Source organism: Triticum aestivum, chromosome 2B (genome assembly GCF_018294505.1).
Source record: "Triticum aestivum cultivar Chinese Spring chromosome 2B, IWGSC CS RefSeq v2.1, whole genome shotgun sequence".
Classification (NCBI taxonomy): Eukaryota; Viridiplantae; Streptophyta; class Magnoliopsida; order Poales; family Poaceae; genus Triticum; species Triticum aestivum.
Window position 1 is genome coordinate 53937339 of NC_057798.1, and position 10636 is coordinate 53947974.

Below are 10636 nucleotides of genomic sequence, written 5' to 3' on the forward strand. Positions count from 1 at the left end.
GGAGGTGGTGGCGGCGGCAGTGCTCAGGGAGGAGCACCTCGCCAGCAGCAGCCGGCCCCTCAGCCGGCGGCCCCGTGGTACGCCGGCCAGAACCCATGGACCGGCGTCGTCCACGCCTACTCCATGTCGGTTCCACGGGCTCCCTCTCCGGGTCTTCTCGGCACCCGGCCTCCGTCACACCAGGCGTACTACGCCGCGCCGCAGCCCTATGCGGCGCCCTACGGGCAACAGCCGCCGCCAGGCGGGCCGCCGCCGCTGCCCCTGACGTCTGCGCCGTCCCTCCCGCCGGCGCCGTGGGACCCGGCTCTCCTGGCGGCTCTCCACACCGCCCCTTCCCCGTCCACCTACACCGGCGGCGGCGATTGGTACATGGACAGTGGCGCCACCGCTCATATGGCGGCGTACCCCGGTAACCTCCACACTGCCCACCCTGTCCACACCTCCAACCGCATCACCGTCGGTGACGGTTCTTCTCTTCCTATCACCCATATTGGACATACATATTTTCCGTCTAATTCCACTCCTATCCATGTCTAATATTCTTGTTTCTCCTGATCTCATTAAAAATCTTCTTTCCGTTCGTTCACTTACACGTGAAAATCCGGTCACTGTTGAATTTGACGAATGTGGTTTTTCTGTTAAGGACGCTCGCACGCGGATGGTGCTCCACCGATGTGACAGCCCCGACGAGCTCTACCCGGTTCACTCCGCCACCTCCACCACTTCCGCCGCCCCTGTCGCTCTCGCCACCGGAGTGGATCTCTGGCACGCTCGCTTGGGTCATCCTAATCCCGCCACACTTCGCCACATACTTCGGAGTTTTTCTTTCACGTGTAATAAGAACGAGGATCACTCGTGTCATGCATGCCGCCTCGGCAAACATGCCCGTCTTCCGTTTAGGGCTTCTACCTTTGTTGCATCGTACCCGTTTGAGTTGATTCATAGTGATGTTTGGACATCTCCTGTTGCGAGTAATACGGGCTTTCTTTATTACCTTGTCATTCTTGACGATTTTTCGCATTATGTGTGGACCTTCCCGTTGCGCCGCAAGTCGGACGTTATCTCCACCCTTGCCGGCTTCTACTCTTACGTTCGCACGCAGTTTGGTCGACCCATTCTCGCGTTGCAGACTGACAACGGGAAGGAGTTTGACAACACCGTTGTTCGTACTCTTCTCACCACACATGGCACGATTTTTCGTCTCACTTGTCCGTACACCTCGCAGCAGAACGGTCGTGCTGAGCGCTGAAGGAAATATGCCCTAGAGGCAATAATAAAGTTATTATTTATTTCCTCATATCATGATAAATGTTTATTATTCATGCTAGAATTGTATTAACCGGAAACATGATACATGTGTGAATACATAGACAAACATATAGTCACTAGTATGCCTCTACTTGACTAGCTCATTAATCAAAGATGGTTATGTTTCCTAACCATTGACATGTGTTGTCATTTGATTAATGGGATCACATCATTAGGAGAATGAGGTGATTGACATGACCCATCCCGTTAGCTTAGCACTTGATCGTTTAGTATTCTGCTATTGCTTCCTTCATGACTTATACATGTTCCTGTAACTATGAGAATTGTGTAACTCCCGTTTACCAGAGGAACACTTTGGGTACTACCAAACGTCACAACGTAACTGGGTGATTATAAAGGAGTACTACAGGTGTCTCCGAAGGTACATGTTGAGTTAGCATAATTCGAGATTAGGTTTTGTCACTCCGATTGTCGGAGAGGTATCTCTGGGCCCTCTCGGCAATGCTCATCACCTAAGCCTTGCAAGCATGTAACTAATGAGTTAGTTATAAGATGAAGTATGACAGAACGAGTAAAGAGACTTGTCGATAACGAAATTGAACTAGGTATTGGATATCGACGATCGAATCTCGGACAAGTAACATACCGATGACAAAGGGAACAACGTATGTTGTTATGCGGTTTGACCGATAAAGATCTTCGTAGAATATGTAGGAACCAATATGGGCATCCAGGTCCCGCTATTGGTTATTGACCAGAGATGTGTCTCAGTCATGTCTACATCATTCTCGAACCGTAGGGTCCGCACGCTTAAGGTTTCGATGACAGTTATATTATGAGTTTATGTATTTTGATGTACCGAAGGTTGTTCGGAGTCCCGGATATGATTACGGACATGATGAGGAGTCTCGAAATGGTCTAGACATAAAGATTGATATATTGGACGGATATATTTGGACACCGGAAAGGTTCCGGAGAAGTTTGGAGCCCCGGGAGGTTACTGGAACCCCCCGGGAGGTATATGGGCCTTATTGGGCCCATGTAGGAGGAAGAGAGAAGGAGCAAGGGAGGGGGGCGCACCCCCCCAAGCCCAATCCGAATTGGGGAGGGGGGCCGGCCCCCCCTTTCCTTTCTCCTTCCCCCTCTTCCTATTACTACTACTAGTACTACTTCCTAATACTAGTACTCTTTCCTTCCCCCTCCAAATAAGATAAGGAAAAGAGAGGGAAACCTACTTGGAGTAGGTTTCCCCCTCCTCATGGCGCGCCCCCCTAGGGCCGGCCACCTCCTCCCTCCCTCCTTTATATACGGGGGTAGGGGGGGCACCCTAGGACACACAAGTTGATCATTGATCGTTCCTTAGCCGTGTGCGGTGCCCCCCTCCATGATATTACACCTCGGTCATATTGTAGCGGTGCTTAGGCGAAGCCCTGCAACAGGAGAACATCAAGATCGTCACCACGCCGTCGTGCTGACGAACTCCCCCTCGGCGCCTCTGCTGGATCGGAGATCGAGGGTGCGTCATCGAGCTGTACGCGTGTCAAGAACTCGGAGGTGCCGGAGTAACGGTACTTGGATCGGTTGAACCGGAGGACGTACGACTACTTCCTCTACGTTGCGTCAACGCTTCCGCTTCGGTCTACGAGGGTACGTAGACAACACTCTCCCCTCGTTGCTATATCATCACCATGATCTTGCGTGTGCGTAGGAAAATTTTGAAATTACTACGTTCCCCAACAGTGGCATCCGAGCCTAGGTTTTATGCGTTGATGTTATATGCACGAGTAGAACACAAGTGAGTTGTGGACGATATAAGTCATACTGCCTACCAGCATGTCATACTTTGGTTCAGCGGTATTGTGAGATGAAGCGGCCCGGACCGACATTACGCGTACGCTTACGCGAGACTGGTTTCACCGTTACGAGCACTCGTGCTTAAAGGTGGCTGGCGGGTGTCTGTCTCTCTCACTTTAGTTGAATCGAGTGTGGCTGCGCCCGATCCTTGTGAAGGTTAAAACGGAGTCTATTTGACAAACTATCGTTGTGGTTTTGATGCGTAGGTGAGATTGGTTCTTGCTTAAGCCCGTAGCAGCCACGTAAAATTTGCAACAACAAAGTAGAGGACGTCTAACTTGTTTTTGCAGGGCATGTTGTGATGTGATATGGCCAAGACATGATGCTATATTTTATTGTATGAGATGATCATGTTTTGTAACCGAAGTTATCGGCAACTGGCAGGAGCCATATGGTTGTCGCTTTATTGTATGAAATACAAACGCCCTGTAATTGCTTTACTTTATCACTAAGCGGTAGCGATAGTCGTAGAAGCAATAGATGGCGTAACGACAACGATGCTACGATGGAGATCAAGGTGTCGCGCCGGTGACGATGGTGATCATGACGGTGCTTCGAAGATGGATATCACAAGCACAAGATGATGATGGCCATATCATATCACTTATATTTATTGCATGTGATGTTTATCCTTTATGCATCTTATCTTGCTTTGATTGACGGTAGCATTTTAAGATGATCTCTCACTAATTATCAAGAAGTGTTCTCCCTGAGTATGCACCGTTGCGAAAGTTCTTCGTGCTGAGACACCACGTGATGATCGGGTGTGATAGGCTCTACGTTCAAATACAACGGGTGCAAAACAGTTGCACACGCGGAATACTCAGGTTATACTTGACGAGCCTAGCATATACAGATATGGCCTCGGAACACGGGGACCGAAAGGTCGAGCGTGAATCATATAGTAGATATGATCAACATAGAGATGTTCACCATTGAAACTACTCCATCTCACGTGATGATCGGACATGGTTTAGTTGATTTGGATCACGTAATCACTTAGATGACTAGAGAGATGTCTGTCTAAGTGGGAGTTCTTTAGTAATATGATTAATTGAACTTAAATTTATCATGAACTTAGTACCTGATAGTATTTTGCTTGTCTATGTTTGTTTGTAGATAGATGGCTCGTGCTATTGTTCCGTTGAATTTTAATGCGTTCCTTGAGAAAGCAAAGTTGAAAGATGATGGTAGCAATTACATGGATTGGGTCCGTAACCTGAGGATTATCCTCATTGCTGCACAGAAGAGTTACGTCCTGGAAGCACCGCTGGGTGCCAGGCCTGCTGCTGATGCAACTGACGACGTTAAGAACGTCTGGCAGAGCAAAGCTGATGACTACTCTATAGTTCAGTGTTCCATGCTTTACGGCTTAGAACCGGGTCTTCAACGACGTTTTGAACGTCATGGGGGATGTTCCAGGAGTTGAAGTTAATATTTCAAGCAAATGCCCGGATTGAGAGATATGAAGTCTCCAATAAGTTCTACAGCTGCAAGATGGAGGAGAACAGTTCTGTCAGTGAGCATATACTCAAAATGTCTGGGTATAATAATCACTTGATTCAACTGGGAGTTAATCTTCCGGATGATAGCGTCATTGACAGAATTCTCCAATCACTGCCACCAAGCTACAAGAGCTTTGTGATGAACTATAATATGCAAGGGATGAACAAGACTATTCCCGAGCTCTTCGCGATGCTGAAAGCCGCGGAGGTAGAAATCAAAAAGGAGCATCAAGTGTTGATGGTCAACAAGACCACTGGTTTCAAGAAAAGGAGCAAAGGGAAGAAGAAGGGGAACTTCAAAAGGAACGGCAAACAAGTTGCTGCTCAAGTGAAGAAACCCAAGTTTGGACCTAAGCCTGAAATTGAGTGCTTCTACTGCAAGCAGACTGGACACTGGAAGCGGAACTGCCCCAAGTATTTGGCGGATAAGAAGGATGGCAAAGTGAACAAAGGTATATGTGATATACATGTTATTGATGTGTACCTTACTAATGCTCGCAGTAGCATCTGGGTATTTGATACTGGTTCTGTTGCTAACATTTGCAACTCGAAACAGGGACTACGGATTAAGCGAAGATTAGCTAAGGACGAGGTGACGATGCGCGTGGGAAATGGTTCCAAAGTCGATGTGATCGCGGTCGGCACGCTACCTCTACATCTACCATCGGGATTAGTTTTAGACCTGAATAATTGTTATTTGGTGCCTGCGTTGAGCATGAACATTATATCTGGATCTTGTTTGATGCGAGACGGTTATTCATTTAAATCAGAGAATAATGGTTGTTCTATTTATATGAGTAATATCTTTTATGGTCATGCACCCTTGAAGAGTGGTCTATTTTTATTAAATCTCGATAGTAGTGATACACATATTCATAATGTTGAAGCCAAAAGATGCGGAGTTGATAATGATAGTGCAACATATTTGTGGCACTGCCGTTTAGGTCATATCGGTGTAAAACGCATGAAGAAACTCCATACTGATGGACTTCTGGAATCACTTGATTATGAATCACTTGGTACTTGCGAACCGTGCCTCATGGGCAAGATGACCAAAACACCGTTCTCCGGATCTATGGAGAGGGCAACAGATTTGTTGGAAATCATACATACAGATGTATGTGGTCCGATGAATGTTGAGGCTCGTGGCGGATATCGTTATTTCCTCACCTTCACAGATGATTTGAGCAGATATGGGGTATATCTACTTGATGAAGCACAAGTCTGAAACATTTGAAAAGTTCAAAGAATTTCAGAGTGAAGTAGAAAATCATCGTAACAAGAAAATAAAGTTTCTACGATCTGATCGTGGAGGAGAATATTTGAGTTACGAGTTTGGTTTACATTTGAAACAATGTGGAATAGTTTCGCAACTCACGCCACCTGGAACACCACAACGAAATGGTGTGTCCGAACGTCGTAATCGTACTTTACTTGATATGGTGCGAACTATGATGTCTCTTACCGATTTACCGCTATAGTTTTGGGGTTATGCTTTAGAGACGGCCGCATTCACGTTAAATAGGGCACCATCAAAATCCGTTGAGACGACGCCTTATGAACTGTGGTTTGGCAAGAAACCAAAGTTGTCGTTTCTCAAAGTTTGGGGCTGCGATGCTTATGTGAAGAAACTTCAACCAGATAAGCTCGAACCCAAATCGGAGAAATGTATCTTCATAGGATACCCAAAGGAGACAATTGGGTACACCTTCTATCACAGATCTGAAGGCAAGATTTTCGTTGCTAAAATTGGATCCTTTATAGAGAAGGAGTTTCTCTCGAAAGAAGTGAGTGGGAGGAAAGTAGAACTTGATGAGATAACTGTATCTACTCCCTTATTGGAAAGTAGTTCATCACAAGAACCGGTTCCTGTGACAACTACACCAACTAGTGAGGAAGCTAATGATATTGATCATGAAACTTCAGATCAAGTTTCTACTGAACCTCGTAGGTCTAACAGAGTAAGATCCGCACCAGAGTGGTACGGAAATCCTATTCTGGAAGTCATGTTACTAGACCATGATGAACCTACGAACTATGAGGAAGCGATGATGAGCCCAGATTCCGAAAAATGGCTAGAGGCCATGAAATCTGAGATAGGATCCATGTATGAAAACAAAGTATGGACTTTGGTTGACTTGCCCGATGATCGGCAAGCCATTGAGAATAAATGGATCTTTAAGAAGAAGACTGACGCTAATGGTAATGTTACTATCTACAAAGCTCGACTTGTTGCAAAAGGTTTTCGACAAGTTCAAGGGGTTGACTACGATGAGACTTTCTCACCCGTAGCGATGCTTAAGTCTGTCCGAATCATGTTGGCTATTGCTGTATTTCATGATTATGAAATTTGGCAAATGGATGTCAAGACTGCATTCTTGAATGGATTTCTAGAAGAAGAGTTGTATATGATGCAACCTGAAGGTTTTGTTGATCCAAAAAGTGCTAACAAAGTGTGCAAGCTCCAACGTTCCATTTATGGACTGGTGCAAGCATCTCGGAGTTGGAATAAACGTTTTGATAGTGTGATCAAAGCATATGGTTTTATACAGACTTTTGGAGAAGCCTGTATTTACAAGAAAGTGAGTGGGAGCTCTGTAGCATTTCTAGTTTTATATGTTGATGACATATTATTAATTGGAAATGATATAAAATTTCTAGATAGCATAAAGGGATACTTGAATAAAAGTTTTTCTATGAAAGACCTCGGTGAAGCTGCTTACATATTGGGCATCAAGATCTATAGAGATAGATCAAGACGCTTAATAGGACTTTCACAAAGTACATACCTTGACAAAATTTTGAAAAAGTTCAAAATGGATCAGGCAAGGAAAGGATTCTTGCCTGTGCTACAAGGTGTAAAGTTGAGTCAAACTCAATGCCCGACCACAGCAGAAGATAGAGAGAAAATGAAAGATGTTCCCTATGCTTCAGCCATAGGCTCTATCATGTATGCAATGCTGTGTACCAGACCTGACGTATGCTTAGCAATAAGCTTGGCAGGTAGGTACCAAAGTAATCCAGGAGTGGATCACTGGACAACGGTCAAGAACATCCTGAAATACCTGAAAAGGACTAAGGATATGTTTCTCGTATATGGAGGTGACATAGAGCTAGTCGTAAATGGTTACGTCGATGCAAGCTTTGACACTGATCCGGACGATTCTAAATCGCAGACCGGATACGTGTTTTTATTAAACGGTGGAGCTGTAAGTTGGTGCAGTTCTAAACAAAGCGTCGTGGCGGGATCTACATGTGAAGCGGAGTACATAGCTGCTTCTGAAGCAGCAAATGAAGGAGTCTGGATGAAGGAGTTCATTTCTGATCTAGGTGTCATACCTAGTGCATCGGGACCAATGAAGATCTTCTGTGACAATACTGGTGCAATTGCCTTGGCAAATTAATCCAGATTTCACAAGAGGACCAAGCACATCAAGAGACGCTTCAATTCCATTCGGGACCAAGTCCAAGTGGGAGACATAGAGATTTGCAAGATACATACGGATCTGAATGTTGCAGACCCGTTGACTAAGCCTCTCTCACGAGCAAAACATGATCAGCACCAAGACTCCATGGGTGTTAGAATCATTACTATGTAATCTAGATTATTGACTCTAGTGCAAGTGGGAGACTGAAGGAAATATGCCCTAGAGGCAATAATAAAGTTATTATTTATTTCCTCATATCATGATAAATGTTTATTATTCATGCTAGAATTGTGTTAACCGGAAACATGATACATGTGTGAATACATAGACAAACATATAGTCACTAGTATGCCTCTACTTGACTAGCTCATTAATCAAAGATGGTTATGTTTCCTAACCATTGACATGTGTTGTCATTTGATTAATGGGATCACATCATTAGGAGAATGAGGTGATTGACATGACCCATCCCGTTAGCTTAGCACTTGATCGTTTAGTATTCTGCTATTGCTTCCTTCATGACTTATACATGTTCCTGTAACTATGAGAATTGTGTAACTCCCGTTTACCGGAGGAACACTTTGGGTACTACCAAGCGTCACAATGTAACTGGGTGATTATAAAGGAGTACTACAGGTGTCTCCGAAGGTACATGTTGAGTTAGCATAATTCGAGATTAGGTTTTGTCACTCCGATTGTCGGAGAGGTATCTCTGGGCCCTCTCGGCAATGCTCATCACCTAAGCCTTGCAAGCATGTAACTAATGAGTTAGTTATAAGATGAAGTATTACAGAACGAGTAAAGAGACTTGTCTATAACGAGATTGAACTAGGTATTGGATACCGACGATCGAATCTCGGACAAGTAACATACCGATGACAAAGGGAACAACGTATGTTGTTATGCGGTTTGACCGATAAAGATCTTCGTAGAATATGTAGGAACCAATATGGGCATCCAGGTCCCGCTATTGGTTATTGACCAGAGATGTGTCTCAGTCATGTCTACATCGTTCTCGAACCGTAGGGTCCGCACGCTTAAGGTTTCGATGACAGTTATATTATGAGTTTATGTATTTTGATGTACCGAAGGTTGTTCGGAGTCCCGGATATGATTACGGACATGACGAGGAGTCTCGAAATGGTCGAGACATAAAGATTGATATATTGGACGGATATATTTGGACACCGGAAAGGTTCCGGAGAAGTTTGGAGCCCCGGGAGGTTACCGGAACCCCCCGGGAGGTATATGGGCCTTATTGGGCCCATGTAGGAGGAAGACAGAAGGAGCAAGGGAGGGGGGCGCGCCCCCCCAAGCCCAATCCGAATTGGGGAGGGGGGCCGCCCCCCCCTTTCCTTTCTCCTTCCCCCTCTTCCTATTACTACTACTATCACTACTTCCTAATACAAGTACTCTTTCCTTCCCCCTCCAAATAAGATAAGGAAAAGAGAGGGAAACCTACTTGGAGTAGGTTTCCCCCTCCTCATGGCGCGCCCCCCTAGGGCCGGCCACCTCCTCCCTCCCTCCTTTATATACGGGGGTAGGGGGGCACCCTAGGACACACAAGTTGATCATTGATCGTTCCTTAGCCGTGTGCGGTGCCCCCCTCCACGATATTACACCTCGGTCATATTGTAGCGGTGCTTAGGCGAAGCCGTGCAACAGGAGAACATCAAGATCGTCACCACGCCGTCCTGCTGACGGAACTCCCCCTCGGCGCCTCTGCTGGATCGGAGATCGAGGGTGCGTCATCGAGTTGTACGCGTGTCAAGAACTCGGAGGTGCCGGAGTAACGGTACTTGGATCGGTTGAACCGGAGGACGTACAACTACTTCCTCTACGTTGCGTCAACGCTTCCGCTTCGGTCTACGAGGGTACGTAGACAACACTCTCCCCTCGTTGCTATATCATCACCATGATCTTGCGTGTGCATAGGAAAATTTTGAAATTACTACGTTCCCCAACAAGCGCATCCTTCGCACTCTTAATGACTGCGTTAGGACTCTTCTCTTTCACGCCAATGTGCCCCCGCGCTTTTGGCCTGACGCTCTAGCCACCGCTTCTCTCCTCATCAACATCCGCCCATGTCGTACTCGCGGGAACTTTACACCTCACCACCTTCTCTTCGGTGCACCCCCCTCTTATGAAGGGCTTCACATTTTCGGCTGCCTGTGCTATCCTAGCATCGCTGCCACTGCGCCTCATAAGCTCGCACCCCGCTCCGTCGCATGCATCTTTCTCGGCTACCCACCTAACACTAAGGGCTACCGCTGCTACGATCCAGTATCTCACCGTGTTTTCACCTCCCGACACGTTTACTTTGATGAGATGGTCTTCCCGTTTCAGCAGCAGGCATCCCTCGTCGTCTCGTCGCCGCCGGCCACCGGCGGCCCTTCGACGACCTCGTCAGGTGGACGAGCACGCCTGGTTCGTGGACCGCCTCCGGGCTTTGGCGGTCCCCTAGCCCTACTGCCGGCGCCCTCCTCGGCTGGCTCTGCCGGTGCGGCCGACGCACCACCTTCACCCGCCGCCCCCGACTCGGGCGCCGCGGGGTCGGGCGCCTCCTCCGCCGCAGGGACG